The sequence below is a fragment of the Galeopterus variegatus genome, unplaced genomic scaffold, assembly GCF_000696425.1.
Source record: "Galeopterus variegatus unplaced genomic scaffold, G_variegatus-3.0.2 Scaffold2142, whole genome shotgun sequence".
Taxonomy (NCBI): Eukaryota; Metazoa; Chordata; class Mammalia; order Dermoptera; family Cynocephalidae; genus Galeopterus; species Galeopterus variegatus.
In genome coordinates, this window is record NW_007728253.1 from 215,535 (window position 1) to 238,220 (window position 22,686).

Sequence of the window (22,686 nt, forward strand, 5' to 3'; positions counted from 1 at the left end):
TTTTTTGTCTTTTTCCGTGTCCGGCAACGGATCGCAACCCTCAGTGTCGCCCCCGTACCGGACCGGGACCGGCAACGGGATCGCAACCCTCAGTGTTGCCCCCGCGCCTCGCTCAGCCAGTGAGCGGGAACCGGTCTGTATGTGGAATCCGAACCCTCGGCGGGAGCGCCTCCACACTTCCCAAGTGGTGCACTAGCGCAGTGCGCCACCGGGCCGGCCCCAGAAGTCTGTTCTTTTAAAGGAGGTATAAATTGAGCCCTACGAAATAAGAGGACAATGTGTTTTATCTCAAAGATAAGAGCAATTCAATTTAGTGTTGTAGAAATAGGTTGCACACATGATTATTAATTCTTTTCATGATTTCCTGCACAGTTGGCAGCAAAGCTAAAGGTCTGATTATCCATAAGGAAGGATAGCCTACTTCATTCCAATATGTCCATGCTTTCCCCATCAGAGAGGCCTTTCCCAGCATTGCCACCCTACCCAGTCTTGGGTTTTGCTAGTGGCTATTTCTAATAGTTGGCTCATCCAGGAGACATTTTGGAGTATCATGAGAAAGACAAACATGTCAGAGGAAAAGCCAGTGGTCATTTGCAGATAAAGGCAAACTCTCCCTAATTGATGAGTCCAGCATTCGAGATCTCAGAGGCTGACCCGGGAGATCTGACAGTGATCCTGTACCACTTTCTTCCACCTTTAGAGGAACGCAAACCTAGGAGAGGGGTAGCAATGTTGCCTCTAGCCACAAGCCCCTCCCCACAAATTGCTTACCCCTCAGATTTAAAGACATACGAGTAGAGCCATCCCAAAGAAGTTTAGAGATCTTCATGTAGATTTGTTTAAAAGATCAGGAAATGAAAATGGAGACACCTTAGATGACATATGCAAGGCCACACAGCATGCTAGTAGGTCTTCAGTTGGAACACAGGTCTTTAGGGTCCAAGTCTCCTGTTCTTTTCACCAGACCAGCCTTACATCATGGTCTCCAAATACTTCTCATATCATCCTTTTATCCTTTTTGTGTGCTATGCACAGAAGCCTAGTTGGTTTTTTCCTATTATGAATTCTGGCCCTGTGTTTGAACCACCACCTCCCCCCCCCTTTTTTTTTATTGCTTAATAACTAAATGGTTAGTTATTAGGCAAAATGGTGGGCTTCTGTTAATGGTGTTTTTGTCTTAGAAGTCATTGGCTAATTTTTCTTATTAAAAACATCATTGCTAAGGTAATTTTTCTATCATAGTACTAGTCATATTTCAAATCATCAATAATAGTATTAGTAATAACAAATACAATAATAGCTCATTATTGGACCTTATTAAGGGTCTGTGTTAAGCCTTTTACGTGCATGAAGTCATATAATTCTCACAGCAGCTCTGTAAGGTAAATATATTTATTATCTCCAGTTTAAAGGTGAGGATTTGATGCTTAGCAACATTAGGTAACTTTCCAAAGTTCATATGGCTGAAAAGTGGAGCCGTGACGTCCACCCATAGCACTGAAATAGAGGATAAGGTTTGAGCCTCAGTTATTCAACAGCTGCCCTCATCTGCACTGTCGCATCTTAGGCAAGTCATAGATGATGCCTTTAACGAAAATTCAGTGACATCTGCCAAGTTCTCTTCTTCCTCATCTATTTTTTCTTTTTCCAGGTAATTTTGAGTATTTTCATTTCCAAAGATGTTAGCAACAGAATAGTCAAACACTTTAAAAATATATCATATTGATTTAAATTCATAAGAAACCTAAAATAGCTATTTCCTCACGTTTTTATTTCCAATTTTCCAGGGGAACGCCATATCACTACATTATAAGGGAGAAGAGACTTTTGTTAGATATTTCTGCTTGATTTAGAAAGTCCTGTATCTTCTGTTGACGTAGCGAGATTAACAGGAACCTTCATTACTTATAAAACGAGGGGAGAAGAAAGTTGGTTGCAAGAGCTTCCTGGTGATTCCAGTTCTCTAACCCTAACCTCACGGCAGGGATGGAGCACACGTGCAGTGTCTGCTGTGGACATCGCAGGCACCTGCTGTACGTGGACGCCAGTCCAGGGCTGCACCGCCCGTCACAGGATCATGCTCTTGTTGATGCTGAATATTGAATCTGACCTCTCCAGACTCCTTGTGCTTTTATGCTTTTTATCTGGTCACTCCTACCTTACAGACAGTCCTTCTTGCCCTGCCACCTCAAGTGTTTCTCTTGCTCTATCATTATTATAAAACATCACTTAGGGCATTAGCCCTCAAACTACTACGTCTAGCTGTCTAATGTTGGCCAAGTTACTTTACTATATGTGCCTCAGTTTCCTCATTTATAAAGTGTGGATCATTATACTACTGCCCCCAAAGGGTTGTTATAAAGATTAAATGAAGTAATAATTGGAAAGCACTTATAATACCTCCTGGCATATAGTAAGCCCCATTAAAGCATTTGTTGAAATAAAATAACCAAGTGCTTCGAGACACCGACACCTTGTAGTGTCCACATAAGTTCCATGGTAAGGGGCAAGATGTAATTGTGGCAAAAAAAAAAAAAAAAAAAAAAAAAAAAAAAGCCATCATGGAATACATTATTAGTCAGAGTCCATCCCAGGAAACAGAAAACACACTTGGAATTTCAAAGGTGATTGGTTACAGACTGTGGCAAGGCTGGAAGACTGAAGGGAGAAGTTGCAGACACCCAGGAAAGTGACTGCAGGAAACAGAGCCAGCGTTGGCCCTGCCAAGTTTACCAAAACTTAGTGTCACTAAGGCGTGCTCCCACCTAGAGACCTGCTGCCACCCCAGGAGCAGGGACAATGGAGGAGGATACCACCTAAAGAGCTGGGAGAGTGTCAAGAACACAGCCACCTCCAGAGACACCACCCAAAGAAGGAAGAAAGGAAAATGAGAGAGAGGAGGGCCAGAGGCTTCTGTCCTTTTCCGCCTTCTCATCTGTCTCCTGCAGTGTCTCGACCAGCAGAACCTGGCAAAAGAGGCTGCAGAATGTAGTTTACAGACTCTCGGCCCCTGCATTGCAAAGTAGAGTTCAGACAGTATGTAAATAACAGCCCCAATATACAGAGCAAAAACTAGATTGACACTTATATGTGGAATCTAAAAAGAAAAAGAAAAAGTGATTCTCATAGAAGTAAAGAGTAGAATAATGGTCACCAGAGGTGGGGGGTTGGAGGGAGGAAAAGTGGAGGCTACTGGGCACAAAACTATGCTACCTACACTAAGTGAATCATTGTGCCGTGTATGCATGTGTTGAAACCAAAAGCTGTATCCCACAAGCATTGTGCAAATAAATGTTAAAAAAAATTTTGGCAGCTGGCCAGTATGTAAATGTTAAAGTATTAAAACAACAACAGAAAACTAGATAGAGGCAAGGTCTTAAAAAAAAAAATTACAAAGATCAAAGCTTTACAAAGGTAGGGTGTGCATGCAGGTACAAGAATCAATTAAGATTCTTATAAAAGGAATCATAGAACCAATTTATTAACATGCCAATGTAATAGTAGTATGTAAGTAGCTGTAATTTTTTTAATTATCTGTGCAATTAAAGATGCCAGTATTTACCAACAAGTAAGTCTGACAGTCAATACACTTTCCCTGGTGCTGCGATAGAGTAGTTGCTGGTTGTAAATACTCATAGAAATGTCTTAACTAATTCCAAATGCATGGGGTAGATAAAAAGGTTCTAGCTCAAGAATTCCACAAAGAGGTTTGTAAGGCTGAGGAACCCAGGTGAGGCCACCTGTGATAGTGCCGCAGACACAGTTTGGAAGCAGGGTAGCCACCAGCCTTGCCCTAGCAAAACACTTTTACTGTATGACCAACACCTCGTTTATGAACCCACCACCCCACCCCATCTCATCAGCTGAATAAAACTGAGTCTGGAGCACACACATAGTTGGGGAAAAAATAGGATTGAACCTCCATCCTTCTTGTAATGAAGAGGACTTAACGTTTTCCTGGTGTTAGGAAAGTAGGTTATCAAGCAAATGGTGACACGTGTAGCGGAAAATAACACTCCCCAGGATCCTGAAGCAAAAACCTCCTTTGTTCCCCAGCTTCCCAAGAAAAGGATATCTCATTTTAGGAATTAGGATCATCATAGGCATGCTGGGATTACTGCTGAACCTGAGTAGTATCACATCTCTTTCCAGTGTGACTGGGCACATGCACAGAAAACTGGAACCTGATAGAAGATTAATATGCCTGTTAGTCTGGCTTTCCCTCTCCACCCCCAGGGGGGGGAAAAAAAAAATCACGGTTTTACATCACATTAGTCTGCACCTGGATTTTACCAGATGCCTTTTTTTCTTCTTTTGACAAATTATAGAATTACATCTGAAGTGATTAGCTTTTCAAATGATCCCTTGTATATTTCTGCATGGGCAGGAAATTGAAGTGAATTTTTCAGATATCTGGCATTTTATGAAGAGTAATTTAGGATTCAACATTAATTCAAAGAACGCTCACATTTTGAAAAATTGGTGCATGGTAATATTTCTATGCTTTTCGTGTATGTAGGGAAAATATAGGAAAATGGTCAGAGCCCCTCAGATGTTCAGCCTTTTGCTGAGCATTTGATGTAAATATACTCGTGTGCCCAGGTGTTCCTTAGCTATTGTCTAATGTAATTGTGTATGTCTGCCCAGGTGTCCTTGGTTATGGACTTAATTATAAAGGATGAGTGGCTCTGATCTATGGGGCCCACTGCCTCCAGGATGCCACTGGGGGGCTGCAGGGAGGCTACTACGCTGCTGGAGGCTGTTGTTGCAAGCTGTTGCTGCCAGGGCCTGGGATGCACCAAGAGGCCACCAAGATGCAGCTGAGGACTGAGCTCGTGTCATCTGCCAATGGCTCCTGGGATCTTTTCCCAATTACCTAGCATGGACCTGTGTGTGAGGGGTCTGTGACCCAGCCTGGCAGGTGAGGGGTCTGGTGACCCAGTCTGTACAATGGGTTTGGAGGGTCTGAGCCCTAGTCCTGACAAAACAAATGGAAACTTAGTATAACTAAAATAATGAAACGTTTTGGCTTTAGTTATGAAATGCCTAGCCATACAATTAGCGTAGCTATTGCCTCAACCCGACAACTGGCATAGTTGTGTAGCTTTACAATGTATTACTAAGATTTTTTTAATGGATCCAATTTATGGATGTCATACTGGAAAAAAAAAATAGTAATCAACTGCCAGCCAACCTTTGGATATCCCAACTTACCAAAAAATAACCTCTTTATTTATTCTGTCTCTTAGTTCTGGGACCAAAAAACTACACCTTTATGTCCCTTGACTTCAACTGTTAGTACCATGCCTCTGGAAGAATGCTTTGCTGGTGGTGGAACTCTGTAGACCCTTCTCAATTCTCTTCCATCCTTCATTGAACCTCTAGAAAAGTGCTTCTCAGTGTGATCAGTTCCTACATCTATGTACCTGTATCTAGAAATAGGACCCTGAAATCTGCATATTAGCAAGCTCCTCAAGGAATTCTTAGGCACACCAGTGTGTAAGAGGAAAGTTCTTTGGAGGTAATCTCCTCTTCCTCTCTAGCCTTATTGAGTAGTGAAATAATGTCTGCCTTATGGTTCAGCTGAGACACAGCTGGGCTCTTTAAGGAATTAAAAAGACATAACATGTAATGCCTGAAATACAAAACCATAGCAAAATGGATGTGTTTTTAGATTATAGTAAGGAGAACAGGACCTCAGTTCCTTTCTCCTACCTCAGGCCTCCTTGGATGGATCCTAAGCAAAAGCACCCTTTCCTTAAAGGAATTTTAAGTTAGCAACACCTTTGGGAAATGCTCCAGCCTACCCCAAATCTGCTTCCTAGCTCAGGACCTCTGACCTGAGGCCAGCTTGGATGGATCCTAAGCAAAAGCACCCTTTCCTTAAAGGAATTTTAAGTTAGCAACACCTCTGGGAAATGCTCCAGCCTACCCCAAATCTGCTTCCTAGCTCAGGACCTCTGACCTGAGGCCAAACTTGGTTTCTGCTCAGCAGCTATTCTTGACCTCCTGAGTCTACAGAGATCCTTGAATTCGTACTTATGCAGAGTAACTCTCTTTCTGCTCATCTGGGCTTCACTGTCTCTCCCTCTGCTTAAAGGTCGGTTTGGTCCTTCTGGACCCTGAGAAGTCCCCTGCCGATCCTGACCGTTTTGCTCTATCCGTTTGGCAGCTGGCAGCTAGTGGTATCCTTTGGTGAAGCCGGGCTTGTGCAAGTTAGCTTCCCACCCTAGACAACTCCTGGCCGAGGAGCCCCCCACAGGCTTGTCTATCTCGATTCATCCGCCTTCACTTTGGTGTCTCTGGGAGACGTTCCCTTTTGGCCCACCGGTTACATTTCCCTCTGAGCCTTGGCCTCTGGTCTGGCTCTTGTGTCACATACAAAGCAGCAATGACTGCCAGGGCCTGCGATCCTGAATGGGTGAACTTCCCCAGGCTCGTGTTACCAGTTCCTCCACCCAGGGGCCATTGAGCGCAGGGTCTGCCAGAATCCCATGTTTAGTTTTGTTTCTCGGATATACCTCAATATACAGGAAGAGTAACAAACATAACTTCTTCCAAGGCAAGTCTAAAGTTGATCCTGACATCCTCTGTTTCATCCTCCTGTTATCTGTGGAATTATCCCACAGTAGCCAGCTTTATCTCCTGTGATTTAGATGGCTTGTTGGTCTTTGGGGGAAAGAATTTCACCATGGAAGTCCCCAACGTAAAACTGCTGCTGAGAACTCACTGACTTCAGAGAACTGAGCGGGCCCAGCCTCCCTGCAGACACTGCGTCTACCACAACCTGACTGTTGCCTTTAGCTCATGATAGGTGTGGGTGGCAGGAGAATTAGGTAAGCGTAATGAAGGAATTAGGAGGCAATGATAAACTCTCCATTCGGAATAACATTAAACTAAAATGTAATTATTTAATAGCCTGTTTTCAAGGATAAAGTAATAAAGATGAAGTATATACTGATGTAAAGGAGCTCATTATTTTTCTGGCCAGCCATATTAAAAATTAGTGTTTGGAAGGTCACAAAAGAACCTAAAAAATGATCAGACTTGTTTTCTCAGTGAAGGATTTGGCTAAAATGAAAGTGTCATCCTGATGGCTACTTGGGAAGAAAATAATGATAGAGCTTCTCTGTTTTTGCTCTCATTGTTTCTCATCACACTGGAGGGTACTTCTGAGTCTTTAAGCACTTAGTCTGGGAAAAGGTGTTTGATCTTTCATTTAGATGTGAATGCATCTGGGTCGATGCCCTCATAATTCCAGCTGCTGTCACCAGCCATTTCCTTCGTCATCACTGCATGAGGACAGAAGAGCAGGCAGGTGTGCCAAAGCCAAGTCCAAGCTCTTTTGGAAAATGGCTCAAGTCTTTCCCTCTTCACCTTCCCCACCCCTCCTCCTGGTGCTTTCTCAATCCCAGTAGCAAAACTCACCCTGAGCACATCACGGACACTTGGAAATGGAAGGGACATGTCATCATGTCCTCTAGCCCTTTATTTATTTATGTTTGTGTCAGCATTATATGCACAGTCTTTTTATTAGCATATTCATTGTTACAAATCATACTTATTCTTTATGCCCCTTACCCAATCTCTCCGCTCCCCCTCCCCTTTTCCTTTCCCCCTTCCCCCTCCCCTTCCCCCCTCTAATAATCATAGATTCCTTCTCTGCATCTGATAGATTAACTGTTCTCTGTTGGTTTGTTGCCTAGATGATCTGTCCAGTACTGAGACAGGTGTATATGCACAGAGTTTAACAGTCAAATAGTTGTATAAAATTTGTTAAGACAAAGAGCAGATACTTGTCACCTCCCCCTACACTTTAGTGTCCCCAGGTGCAGCCACATTCAACTCTTTTGGCCGATTCCTTTGGCAATTAATTCCATATCTCTAAATAGCATGCTTATATGGCTATATCTTGGTCTTTCGGGTTTAGCCATTAGCTACTAACTTCCCACCATACTAGGCTACTTCAAAAAGTTTGTGGAAAAATAGAATTAAAAGATAGTATGAATCTCTCCAAAACCCTTTTGATGTGCCCTCATAGAAGATGAAGATTTTGCTCTTTTCCCCATCTCACTCCTACCACGTGTGTGCACTCTTCCCACCCCCCACCCTCACTCCCTCACCCTCCCAGTCTCCCGGTATACAGTAGTTACATCATAATTGTGCTTACACCAATATTGAGTAATTCATTATGGCTGCAGGAATATTATGATATACAATGATTAGTTTTTCATTCCTGTATGACTTTTTTGTTTTCCTTGTAATAAATAATTGTGTTGTTCTTCTGTTTGCTTAGTTTTCTATGTATTTTTTCTTAATGGAACAGCAAGCTCTCCACCAATTGACTTCATTGTTTCTCCAACCATGTAGATGCCTTAGATTCTGTTCATTTCATCGTATTGCACAAGTTTCCCCCAGAGCCTCTGATCTGCTCTAGTCTGGACCAGTTGCCTCTGGGGCCTGACGTACATATGTTACCTCGGGGTCTTCCTTCTGGGGATCCTAGTCACCTCTTGTCTGTGTTGGTTCCCCTGTTTGTCCTATCCTGTATCTTCCTCTTTCTTGGTTTACTCCTCGTTTTGGTGGAGCACATCCTGCAGTATGAAAAGGATTCAAAGGAGGCAAAATATTTGAGGCCTTGCTTATCCAAGTCTCTATTCCAACCCTGACACTTGAGCGTTAGGTTAGCTGGCGCAGAGTTTTAGGTTGTAAATCTTTTTTTTTTTTTTCCTCAAACTTGTGAAGGCTTTGCTGCATTATCTTCTAGTTTCCAGTTACCATTGAGAAATTCAGTACTGTTCTGATTCCTGATCTTCTGTATATGGCTGTATTTTCTTTCCAGAAACTTCTTCCAGCCAGTGTCTCCATATTTCACAATGACATGCCTTGGTGTACGTTGGTTTTTAACCAGTGTCCTGAGCACTCAGAGGGCCTTTTGAATCTGCAAATTCATGTTTTGAGTTTGGGGAAACTTTCTTAAATTTTTATTATTATTATTATTATTTACTTCTCTCTATTTTCTTTCTTTCTGTAATTCCTTTTATCCATACAAAATCTCCTGGATTTGTCCTCCAATTTTACCTACTTTTCTCTCTTCATTTCCATCTATTTATCTTTCTGTTCTATTTTCTGAGAGATTTCCTCAACTTTATCTCCTAATCCTTCCACTGAGTTTTTAATTTCCGTTACCATATTGTCTAAGAACTCTTTTTTGCTCACTGAAGTTTCATTTTTTAGCAATCGTTTCTTATTTCATAGTTGTCATTCTTTCTCTCTGAGGATATTAGGATTATGTTTTTGTTTTGCCCTGATTTTTGTCTCCTCTCCCTTTTTGGTCTCAATTTTCATTCAGGTTGCCTTTTTTCTTTTTGTTTTAGTCTGCGTCTTTCATAATGGAGGTTTTCCTGAGATTTTCAGACATCCTTGTTTGTCTGTTCAGACTGTAAAGTGACTGGACACTTCAGCACCTGAGCGGGGCTTGTTGGCAAGGCTTCCCTGAAAGGTGATCTGGCTGGACTCTGATAGTGGAACCAATGTTAGTATCTTTCAGTCTTTGCTGGTGAGCTGGTCTGATTCCCTATGGAAGATGCTTTCCATTTCTTGCTTGGAGGGGAAAGGCCTGGCTGTCAGCCTCCTGGGCCCTCTGGCAGGAAGGAGAGCTGGGTGTCTCAGCATCTTGTACACATATATTCACTTCATCTCTCAATTGCTCCTGGTGTCCATGATCCACATATCCTCATCAGAGAAGAACACCCAGAGCTTCTAGCCCTCTGCTGGTATGAGGCAGGGTATTTGCCTGGCTGTGTATGTCTTTGTTTTCCTCAGTGGTAGTTTAGAATTTAGCTCTCTCGAGTTTGCTAAGTCATTACTACCTGTCCAAGTGCCTTCTGGACTCCAAAATTTTGTTTCTGTTAGCATCTTCTTCTCTGCCCTTTTTTTTTTTTATCCCTTATTGTAGTTTCAGAGGGGTTGGATGTGTCAGTGAAATTACATGGGATATGTTCCATCTGCCTCTTCGTCTTTGTCTATAAATGGAAAGAGGCCCACTGAGTTGCTGAGAGAAGATTCTAAGGCTGCAACATCACTTAAGAGCAGAACTGGAGCTAAAGGCCACAATTCCTGACTCCTTCTCCAGGGCAGCCTCTTTTAAAACAGACAAAATCATCAATAATGGGCTAATCCACAATGAGTATGTTTCTGATTGGGTGTCAATGAGTTTAAAGGCTATTTTGGAAAGAGTTCTTTGTATTTTGGCTGTAATTGGTGTCTCATCATGATAAAGTAAATCGTGAAGCTTCTGAGGTCTTCCCAGTGCCATCACATTCCAGATAAGGGAATGCCACGTACCACATATGGGAAGGACTGGTGATACATGTTGATAGGAAGGTGGTGGCTATGCTGAGTTATGCTGCTTTTTACCTTTTGTGCCTCTTCAATTTTTCATATAACTGAAGTTGTGCCAGGTCTCACCTACGTGTAGGAACAAACGGGTTACGGTCAAATACTCAGATTTCACTGGCACTCGCCCCATCTGCTGTGGCAGATGCCAAGTCCCCTGTTGACTACCATCCAAGTATAAACTGTGAGTCCCAGAGGTGTCTCCTGGTGCAAACGATCCAGTCCCCTCGAGAGCCGTCTTGCTCGTCATCCCTCAGCAGACACCACGGTTTCTCACCAGGCATCTCTCCTGCCCACTTCCTGTTAGGCCTCTTGCCCCCTCACACCAGAGGCTTGAAGGCCTTGAGCTCTGTGGCACGTGGGGGAGAGTACCCTTACTTGATAGAGGGGCCCCAAAGGAATACTGCCAGGGCTCAATGTTTTACAGACTTTTAGTAAAATAGCTCTTTTTGTTTTTAACTTAAAGCTCTCTTGCATGTTTAAAGTTCCCCTCCCTCCCCACATCTGTCTGTCTCTTGCCTTAGGAATCAAACATGAATCCTTAGGGTTTGCCTAGCACAGCGAACTAGACATACCCTCTGGTGACTAAGGCATGACGTAATTCATTCTGCCTTTGTGAAGCTTTCTCGACCCTCAGCAAATAGACTTATGTGGGGTATGTCCCCCCACCCCCACCAGACAGGGCTAAATTCTACAGATGGACATTGCCTTCTTTCAGTGTCTCAAGCTAGATCCATACCACGTCTATTAGTATATTCTCTATATCCCCAAACATTGGCAGAGGGCCCTTCTAGTCACAGGACATACTGTAAGATGCTAGATAGGATGGAAAATCTTTGCTCTTGAGAAACTATAATATTCGTAGAAACATATAATAGAAAGCAAGAGGTATTCAGTTCAATGAAAGATGTGTGCAGAGTTAGGAGAACAGAGTTAGGAAAGATGACTTTCCCAGAGTCATCTTTGATGCCTGCGGAAAAAGAAGAGTGCCGAAGGGTAAAAACTGCATTTCCCTAATGGTGTTTTTTATTATCCTTGGCATAAATGCTTAGAAAATGTTTCCCAATTATCCAAATGCAACATTTGAGGTGTTTATGGTTAAAGTAAAAAGAGATCCCAAAAATGACAATGTCATCTTATAGAGACTTTAATTCCATGGAGATATGTATTGATCACTTGCTTCTATCCATGTTTCTAACAATAATTAATACATCTGATTTTTCAGGTGCAAATAGACACATTGAGCTCATTTTCCATGCACTCCGAGGCAGAGCAGAATTCCTCAATTGGCTCTTGTCATTCATCCCATGTGTCCTTGTTTTGTTAAGACAGATTTAAAATTCATTTTTCTACCTTAGAGACATAGAAACAGTTCTTAATAAACAAAGCGTTCCCACATAAAGCCCTCTCAGTGTGATCTCTGGAAGACTAGGGAACTGGATATTCTTGTTGAAGAACATGCAGCTCTCAGATGTAACCTAAGCATGGCACTGCTTTGTCAAAACAGGAAGGTAGGTCACCTGAGACCTGGCCTCTGATTGAAATAATTACATGAATTCTGGGGCTGGTGAGAGTTTTGTATTTGTTTAGAACTTACCTAAAATGTTTATAAAGTCTTTTAATGTGTCAATATGGAAAATAATTTTTAAACTGATGAGTTATGACTAACATAAATCAATGCACAATTTTTACATTTTTGTTTATGATAACCCTAGGAAACATGTGTTGGATGCATACTCTATACCATGTAGTCTGCCAAGCATTTTACACATATATTTTATTTAATGCACTCATCAACCCTGTAAGGTAAGCCCTAGTGGAGTTGATAAAAGGAACTTTCTTAGAAACATAAATGACAGTAACATAGAAAAATTAATTATTGCCAAGGGCATTGTGTACCCAAACCTAAGACCACATAAAAAACATAATAGGTAGGCAGCCCCCACCACCGAGCAGAAGGCAGGAGCATGCTAAAAACACTCCTTCCATATGGGTGGTACACCACAACCACTGCCACGGCCACTGCCACTACAAGGGCAGCTTGCTGTCACAGTAGCAGCTACAGCCATCATGCAGGAGGCCCACCAGACACTCAACTGCATTGACACATGGGAGTCACCAGCAGAGACCAGAAAAAGAAGAAGTCTGTCTCCTCAAAGTCCACTGCAGAGTAATAGAAAAATCAACTGTTCTACCAGATGATCGGACATCAACATAGAGATACTAGAAATATGAAAAAACAAGAAAATATGACACCACCAAAAGAATACAGTAATTCTCAAATAACAGACCCTACAGAGCAGGAAAACCTTGAAATGTCTGAAAAGGAATTCTGAATAACAATCTTAAGGAAACTCAATGAGATGTGAGAAGACTCATTTAGACAACGTAATGAAAGGAGAAAAAAAATCCAGGATATGAAGAAGGAAATTTACAAGAGATTAATACCTTAAAAAAGAATGTAGCAGAACTCATACAACTGAAAGATTCATTCGATGAAATAAAAGACACAACTGAGAGCTTAAGCAGCAGGCTAGACTAAGCAGAAGAAAGAATTTCTGATCTTGAGATAGTCTTTTTGAAATAACCCAGGCAAACAAGAAAAAGGAAAAAAGAAAGTTTTTAAAAAATGAAGAAGATCTAAGAGCTAGCAGACAACCTTAGGTGCACAAACATCCAAATCATTGGTGTTCCAGAAGGGGAGGAGAAAAGAAAAGGCATTGAAAACCTATTCAACAAAATGACAACAGAAAACTTCCCAGGTATAGGGAGAGACATGGACCTTCAGATCTAGGATGCTCAAAGAGCCCCATGCAGATTCAATCCAAAAAGAGCCTCTCTGAGACACATATAGTCAAAATGGCAAAGTTCAAAGACAAAGAGAGAATCCTAAAAGCAGCAAGAGAAAAGCATAAAGTCACCTATAAGGGAACCCCTATCAGACTAACAGCAGACTTCTCAACAGAAACTCTGAAGGCCAGAAGAAAATGGGATGATATATTCAAAATGCCAAAGACAAAAACTGCCAGCCAAGAATACTATAACCAGCAAGTCTGTCCTTCAGAAATAAGGGAGAATAGTATATTTTCCAGACAGACAAAAACTGTGGGAGTTCACTACCATATAGCAAGCCCTGCAAGAAATCCTCAAGGGAATCCAGCATTTGGAATCCAAAAAATGAAAATCACTACCATGAATACACAAGAAAGAATAAAACCCACTGGTAGAACAAAAATGCAAATGAGAAAGAGAAAGAAACTAAATCTTACCACCTCAAAAAACCAACAAAAATAGACAAAAAAAAAGGGAAAGAAAGGAACAAAAGATATTTAAAACATCCAAACCAAAATCAATAAAATGCCAGTTATCTCACTTGGTTAGAGTGCAGCCTTATAACACCAAGGTCATGGGTTTGGATCCCCATACTGGCCAGCCACCAATAAATAAATAAATAAATGAAAATAAAATGCCAGGAATTAGAAAGAGCTTTCAATAACAACCCTAAATGTAAATGGATTAAACTCTTCACTCAAAAGACACAGACTGACTGATTGGGTTAAAAAGCTAGACCTAACTATATGTTGTCTTTAAGAGACTGACCTCACCTGTAAAGACACACACAGACTAATAGTGAAAGGATGGAAAAAGATATACCACACATATAGAAACCAAAACTAAGCAGGAGTAGTTATTCTTATATCAAAAATAGACTTTAAGCCAAAAGCAATAAAAAGAGACAAAGAAGGCAACTATATAATGATAAAGGGATCTATCCAGTGAAAAGACATAACAATCATAAATATATATGCACCTAACACCAAAGCATGTAGATATATAAAACAAACACTGTTAGGCCTACAGAAAGAGATAGACCCCAGTACGATAATAGTAGGGGACCTGATCACCCCTCTCTCAGCACTGGACAGATCATCTAGGCAACAGATCAACAGAGAAACAATGGATTTAAACTACACTTTAGACCAATTGGACTCGGCAGATATCTACAGAACATTTCATCCAACAACTACAGAATATACATTCTTCTCATCAGCACATGGAACATTCTCCAAGATAGACCACATGTTAGGTCACAAATCAAGTCTGAATAAATTTTTAAAAATTGAAATCATTTCAAGTATCTTTTTAGACCACAGTGGATTAAAACTAGTAATCAATAACAAGCAAAACTTTGGAAACTTTACAAATACATGGAAATTAAACAACATGTTCCTCAACAACCTATGGGTCTAAGAAGAAATTAAACAGAAAATCAAAAAATTTCTTGAAATGAATGAAAATAAAGACTCTTCATACCAAAAATCTGTGGGATACTGCAAAAGCCGTATTGAGGGGAGTTTATTGCAGTAAACACTTATATCAAAAGAACAGAGAGATTTCAAATAAACAAGCTAATGCTGCACCTCAAAGAACTAGAAAAACAAGAACAATCCAACCCCAGAATTAATCCCAGACAGAAAGAAATAGTTCAGAGCAGAGCCAAATGAAATAGAGACCCAAAAAACAATATAATAAAATACAAAAAAAATCCATGAAACAAAAGGTGGTTTTTTTGAGAAGATAAATACATAAGCCCTTAGGTTAACTAAAAATAAGAAGAGAGAAGACACAAATAAAAAAATCAGAAATGAAAAAGGAGACATTACAACTGATACCGTAGAAATACAAAGAATCATTAGAGACTATTATAAACAACTACATGCCAACAAATTTGAAAGCCTGGAGGAAATGGATAAATTTTTGGAAACATACAAACTACCAAGACTGAACCGAGAAGAAATAGAAAACCTGAAGAGACTAATAACAAGCAATGAGATTGAAGTAGTTATCTGCAGTCTCCCAACAAAGAAAAGCCCAGGACTGGACAGCTTTACTGCTGGATTCTGCCAAACCTTTAAAGAGGAATTAATACCAATTCTCTTTAAACGATTCCAAAAAATTGAAACTGAGGCTCTTCTCCCAAACTCATTTTATGAGGCTAGCATGACCCTGATACCAAAACCAGACAAAGATACAACAAAACATAATAACTCGACCCATAAAATGAATTTCTAGATACTAATAAAACTTTTTTCTTCTAAATTCTATAATTCCCATTGTGAATATACTCTCGAATATGTAATTTGAAAGCATTGTTATTTTTGGCTCTCATGAAATGTGACCATAGTCAATCAGGAAGCGGAAATTCCCATAACTGACAAAAAACAACACAAGTTAAATAGCACATAGTTCAGTCAGTACAATATGATGTGATTTAGGCCTAGATCAGTGTTTGTTGCATATTTATACATTGCTAGAGAATGTATAAGATATTTTATAAGTCTTGTCACTTTGCATTGACAAGCAGAAGTAAGCCTGAGTGTTAGTGAGAAATGCTTTCAGCCAAGTAACATGGAAGGACACCTTAAACTAGAACTTTCCAACCTGTATGTTAAGGCCCACTAGTGAGCCACAAAGAGATGTGTGGAGGTATTTATCCCCTCAGTCTTCAAGGCAGTGAGGGGTCGTGGGGCCACTGAAGTCCCCAGGATAATTCACCTCAGGTGCCACCAGTCTCCTCTGTATTCCCCAGAGGGCAGTACAAATGCCATCATGTCCTATGAATGTCATGACACTAAAAAAGGTTGGAAGCACTGGCTTAAAATAGCATAAAGGATCGTTGTCGTTTACTTGACATAAAATTTGGAGGTATGCAGTCCGGGTCAGGTCCATTCTCAAGAATACAGGCTTCTTCTGTCTTTCTGCTGTGCCATCCTTCACTTTCTGGTGTTTGCTTCTCTTGTTTGTTGCCTAGTGGCCTGCCTTGTTGCCACAGATGGCTGCCATAGCTTCATACATCATGTCCTCAATCCAGGGACTCCTACAGGAAGGAAATGGAAAGAGTAAAGAAAAAAGGGGGAGGGAACTTCTCGTTGCAAGGTTCTGTTCTTTGGGGGGAGGGAAGGGAGTGGTAGAGTTTGCCCAGTTGTGCCCCCAGAAGCATCATCTTAACAGCTTATGGCCACAGGTGGAGCACGCGACCACCTATAGCTGCAGGGGAGGCTGAGAAGAGGCTTACCTGCCCAGAGACTAGGGGAGGAAAAAATTTCCTTTCCTCACCCACCACTAGCTTCATGGCTGAGGCCCATATAACAAAAGACAGATTAAGAAGAGAAAAGCACAGATTTATTTAATATGTGAAACAGGAGCCCACAGAAATAAAGGCCTAAAGAAAGAGGGTAAACTTATGTATTTTTATGCTAAGTTTGATGAGGAAGTGGATAGCCATGGAGATGTGTGATTGGACAAAGACAGTGTGACCTAATGGTAGGAAAGTGGGGGAACTTAGTAAGGCCTGTTTGTTCAGATTCTTCTCTGGGTCCCTGTGTCTCCAGAGATAAGAATGTTCCTTCCCCCTGGATATAAGGAGGGCACCTCTGCAGTGAGGGTCTTCTGACCTACCTCAGGGGAGAAGGGCAAGAGATTAGAGAGTGACCAGGATTTCTAGGTTTCATGACCTTTTGCCTGGGTCCCTGTGTCTCCAGAGATAAGAATGTTCCTTCCCCCTGGATATAAGGAGGGCACCTCTGCAGTGAGGGTCTTCTGACCTACTTCAGGGGAGAAGGGCAAGAGATTAGAGAGTGACCAGGATTTCTAGGTTTCATGACCTTTTGCTCAAACTCCAAGGTACCATATTTTGGGATAGCATGTCCTGACCCCATCAATACTGGTCTCCACAGACTATCTTAACTCAAAACTTGGGGTTCTGTTAGCAACACTAGGGATCTATGGCTATCGTCTAGACACCACTGATAGTGCCAAACATGGCCTATAAGGAGAAAGTCAGGATGAGAGTTGTATTTTTTTAATGAAACAGGTTTTCTGTTTCTTCAGTAATTTTTTTAGACTGTTTCAGCTAAAATACCACCTACAGGACCATTTAACCCTCAAACTAAAAGCCTACTCTGAGGAAGTGGGTTTGAAACAGAGCATATAGACAAGAGAAGTTTGTGCAAATATTAGAGAAATTTTTCTCACTATTCAGACATCCAAGAAGCATTTATGATTTTATAGCTTTGAGTTGTAGAACTAGGTATGATTTTTTGCTGTTTTTCTCCCATTCTACAGTTTACTAAGACATTAATATTTTTAATTATTTTTTTTTAATTAGACAGGCTCTTTGGAATGTTGTATGGGGTGTCAAGAACTGGACTGCAGCTAGTTTTTTTTAATTGAAAAGAATTGATTATACATTTTTGTGGGGTACAGAGTTGAATGTCAATACCTGTGTACACCACGTGGTGGTTAAATCAGGATAATTATTATATTCATTGTTACACAATGTAATCATTTTTTGTGTTTCATTTCTTAAACATTAAAATAAAAATCATCATAATGCACATTTTAAAAAGTTAACTTTTTTGATTCAAGTAATATTAACTTTGAATGTTTAGAGATTTTTTTTTTCTCTTCTCAGAATTGATGACAAAGCAAAGTGTTATTGGTATAGTGTTGCAAGGACTATTTCAGAAATTCATGGAATTAAACATAATCATTACCTTTGATCAACTGATAATTTTTAGAAAGTTGGTTCACAGTATTCCCAATATTGACTGGGAAGAAAAAAAAGGATAAGAAAGCAAATACCAGCTATCCAGGATCTTTCTTTGATAATCTAAAAAATCTTGGATTTGAATAATAGAAATTGTTGTGAAACAATTTTCAGTCTGTAATAAGGAATACGCTTTTCCTACTTTGTGAACTTATTTTCTGATTATGAAAGTTTATATAAGAATTTTATAGTACTGTATAAGGGAATTTGGAAAAGAAAGCAGTTACTCTTAATCCTAAATACCTTATTACAATTAGTAATGCCTCTGTAAACCTGAGTCAGGCTCTTTTCATTAAATGATTGCAATCACAGTGTAAATGCCACTTTATATCATACATATTTCTTTGACACTAAATATTGTCTTCATATTTCATGTTTTCCTAGGTTTTATTTTTGTTTTTATCAAAGCTAAAATTGTTATTTACTTTATTATGTCAAACACTATTCACGACTATGCCATTTTAATGCCTCGTTACTTTTCCTTGTATTTTTCCCTAGAATGAATGATTTTCTGTTCTGTTCTGTTTTGTTTACTTAGTTGTGTGAATACTTATTACTAATTAGACCTCAAGATCTTCACAGTGTCTGCTAGTTGGTTCAGAGGCATCAGATACAGCATCTGAGTCATCCCCCTGCATAGTCTCTCCCCAGAGCTGTCTGAGTAGATCCTTCTGTTCTCTGTCACCTGGAACTTCCCTCATCTTCACCCTGGGGATTCCCTTCATGTCTTAGGTTGCCTTCCCCGCTTCATAGGTTTTATATTTTCCTCTTCTTGTTCTATTCCCTTGTCTTTGTGGAACACATCCTCCAGTATCTTTTTGAGAAAAGAACTTATGGGAAGTAATTTTTTTCAAATCTTGCATGGCTAAAAATGTCTTTATGCTAAGCTCACTCGCAAGGAATAGTTTAGCAGGGTATAGAATTTTATTTTGGAAATAGTTTTCCTTCAGGTTTTCAAAGGCATTATTCCATAGTGTTCAGGCTCCCAAAGTTGCTGTTGAAAAGTTCAAAGTTTTTCTGTTTCCTGATCTTTTGCATATGGCCTATTTTCTCCCTTCTCTGAAAGTTTAAAGATACTTTCTTTTTCCCAATTAATTGCCTTGGAAGGGATCGTATTTTCATCCATTATAAAGTATACTCAGTGGGCCTTTCAGCCTATGCAATCAGGTCCTTTAGGTCTAGGAAATTCTCTCTCTCTCTCTCTCTCTTTTTTATACGGCCTAGGAAATTTTCTTGATGACTTCTTTGCCTTGTTTCCTCTTTTCTGTCTTTCTGTATCTCCTCATTTGAAACGTGGAATTCCTGGGCTGGTCTTTTCTGTTTCTAAGTTTTTTCCTTCTGTCTCTCATCTCTTTTTCTTTTTGCTCTATTTTTTGTGAGATTTCCTCAAATTTTCACATAATCCTATTATTGAATCAGTTCTGCTATTCTATTTTTACTTTCTAAGAACTCTTTCTTGTTCTGATTTTTTTCTTTTTTTAGTATTCTGTTATTTCATAGTTATAGTAACTTATCTGAGGATATAAATGATAGTTGAAGCTTGGGGATTTTTGGCTTTTTCTTCTCCTTACATAATCTCAGTTTTCTTTAGTTAGGTTCTTTCTGTATTTTTCATCTCTATCTTTTACAATAGTCACTTTTCTCAGGGTCTGGTAATCCTCAGTTTTCTGTTCATACCTAAAAGTGTGCCACTGCAAATCTGTAAAGATAGAAAGTAAATTAGCAGTTACCTAATTGTGGGATATTTGGAAGAAATGGGTAGTGCTGATGAGTATGATTTTCTTTTGGGGACCATGATAATGTTCTAAAATCAGTTATGGTGATAGTTGCACAACTCTGAAATACTAAAAGCCATAGAATTACATACTTTAAATAGATCAATTATATAATATATGCCCACTGTCACAATAAAACTATTTCAAACAAAAAGTAGGACACTAACAAGATGATTAAAAGCTCAAAGTGCATGGCTAGGGCTTTTCGTCTGTGGGTTTTACTGTCTGGTGATCTGGCTGAGCTGTATAGTTGGCAAATCCCTAATATCAGTAAATTTGTCCTTCTGCTTGGGTTGGTTAGCGTCCGCAGAAAAGACTCTTATCAATCTCTCTAGCCTAGAGGATAAAGGCTGGCTGCCAGCATTATGAAAGCTGGAATGAAGAGGCTATCTCTGAATCCATGTAATCTCTCTTTTTTTGGTATGGTCACTTAGCCCTCTGCTGTGCCTGGTGATCCCCAATGCAGAGACTCTATGTTCCACCCACTCCAGAGAATACACCTCCATTTTTTGTAGTAGGGTTGAAAAAGGGCAATTGCCCAGTAGTAAAGCATCTGGGAGATAGTCTGCCTTTTGTTTGTTTGTTTGTTTGTTTGTTTATGAATATTCATGAGATACAAAGCTGATTGTCACCCCTCATGCCCAGATTCACACTGGCAGCATATCCATTATCACAAACTGCTTTTGCACCCTGTGTCCCCCACCCAACCTCCCTCCCTCTCCCCCTTTCTCCTCCACTCCACTTTGTAGCCCAAGAAATGTTCTCTCCCTCTGCAAGTCAAACACACTACTGTGGTCTTTCTTTCTTTCCTTCTTTCTCTCTTAGCTCCCACATGTCAGTGATTACATGCAGTATTTATCCCTCTGTGTTTTGCTTATTTCACTTAACATAAATTTCTCTAGGTTCATCCATGTTGTTGCAAATGGGAGTATTTCATTCTTTTTTATGTCCATGTTGTTGCAAATGGGAGTATTTCATAGTTTTTTATGGCACAGTAGTATTCCATGGTGTATATATAACATAGTGTCCTTATCCATCAATGAACATTTAGGTTGGTTCCATGTCTTAGCTAATCAGACTTTCAAGCAAAGATACTTTTCTTAACTGCCTCAACCCCGCCAACACCACTCACATGCACACTTTCAGAAATTCCTAGTGCCGTGATTGCTGAGCTTTTTGAGGGTTCCATGAATCGGGTTGGTTCTAGGCTTTGCCCTCATTTTTGTGAGTTTTGGGGAAGGAAGCAAAGGGGAAAGTATGTGTTCACACTATCTTTACCTGAGCAGAAATACACATTTTGTCTTCTTTAGATATTCAGGGCCATTAGAATATGTACTATTGAGATTACTTTTTCATTTAAAATTCTGACAGGGGGTGAAACATAAAATAAACATTTGCTTCCAGATAAAATACTCCTGTTTTGTACAGAATCAAAAGATTTGAGCATATTTCTCCTCCACCAAAGGAAGAAATATTATTTTTCATATGCAAATAGAAAATCCAATCCTCTCTAAATTCAGAGAACCAGTTAAGTGCATTCAAAATCATAAAGTTTATGATTAGCTGTTTTAAGATATATAGATGAAGTAAGCTTCTGGCCAAGTTGTGAAGCATTTTTTTTTACCTTTGCAAGTGATTAAAGGCCTCAAATTCTGACTGCCTCATAAAGAACAGATGGATTTTATTGTTTCTATTTGCAATAGAAAAATTAGAGATTTAATACTTGCTCTCCTTATTATCCTCATGTGGTTATTTGATTCGAAGGGAGTTATTCAGTCCATGTAGACTGAATCTAGAGCTCAGGGTATTAAAACAAAGGAGGGGCGAAGAACAGTGGCCAACTTTACTGTCTTCTGTGGTACTTGATCTTGTGGCTGACTTAATTCCTGTTTGCATTTCTGGTGCCTAGAACTGCTGCTGATATCTAGTTCATATTTTAAATGTTTATTGGGTAAATAACTAAGAGAGCGAGCCATTTGTAGTTAATAGCACAATTGTGTCATATAGATTGACAACTTCAAGGCACTTCTAAATTATCTCCTCATCCAAATAAAACATTTCAATGTAATGCTACCTTGGTCCAAATACTACTTGTTTTTCTTTTGTTTTTTTTTTTTTTTCTTTTTCCTTTTTTGGCAACTGGCCAGCACAGGGATCTAAAAAAATCCTACTTCTTAATAACCGTGGTCTGTAACATCACTAGTCTCTAAAACCTTAAGACTCTGTTTCCAACTTAAAATGCCACCCTTATTTTACTTTTAAAAATAACCTTTATCTCATTGCATTGATGAGAGAAACTTATATTTGATTTAGATTATTATGCATAACAACTTGACCTTTCCAAAGCATCACAACCATTTAGGACTGGCTACATAATTTGCAGAGTCTCATGCAAAACTCAAATGTGGGGCCCCTTGTTAAAAAAGCATTAACAATTTCAAAATGGCAGAGCAGAGCATTAAGCTAAACGTGGGAACCTATGCGGTTGCACAGATCACATGCACACAAAGCCAGCCCTGATACCATTTCTGGAAGGAAGACACTTTTGATGTTCCTGCCAATAAAGTTTGCTTAGGTTCAGGTATCACAGTGATTATGCTGCTCGGGGACCTTTACTATGAGAGCAGCTAGGGACATTCATTATACAGTCATTGCCTAAAACTCCACATTTGCAATATATCCTGGAGTTAAATCACACAGCTATTACCCTTCAGGCAATAGTTCCTTTGACTGCATGCTTCCCACCATGGGCATTCAGTATTTGGTGGTGGTGATGTCAGGTGCTGTCTTCTGCTTTGACGGTTTGTTTCCAAAGGGTCAAATTCTTTAAGCCAAATTAAATTAAACTTGAGATCTGATACCCAAGGGGAAACAAACTTGAATAAAAATATATCCCCTGTTTCT

At 39.9% G+C, this 22,686-nt stretch overlaps 1 protein-coding gene across 3 annotated transcripts in view; it reads left to right on the forward strand.

Annotated features, from left to right (window-relative positions):
• Positions 1 to 22,686, forward strand: part of PIP5K1B (phosphatidylinositol-4-phosphate 5-kinase, type I, beta) — a 195,788-nt gene that overhangs the window by 131,196 nt on the left and 41,906 nt on the right. The window lies entirely within an intron of this gene.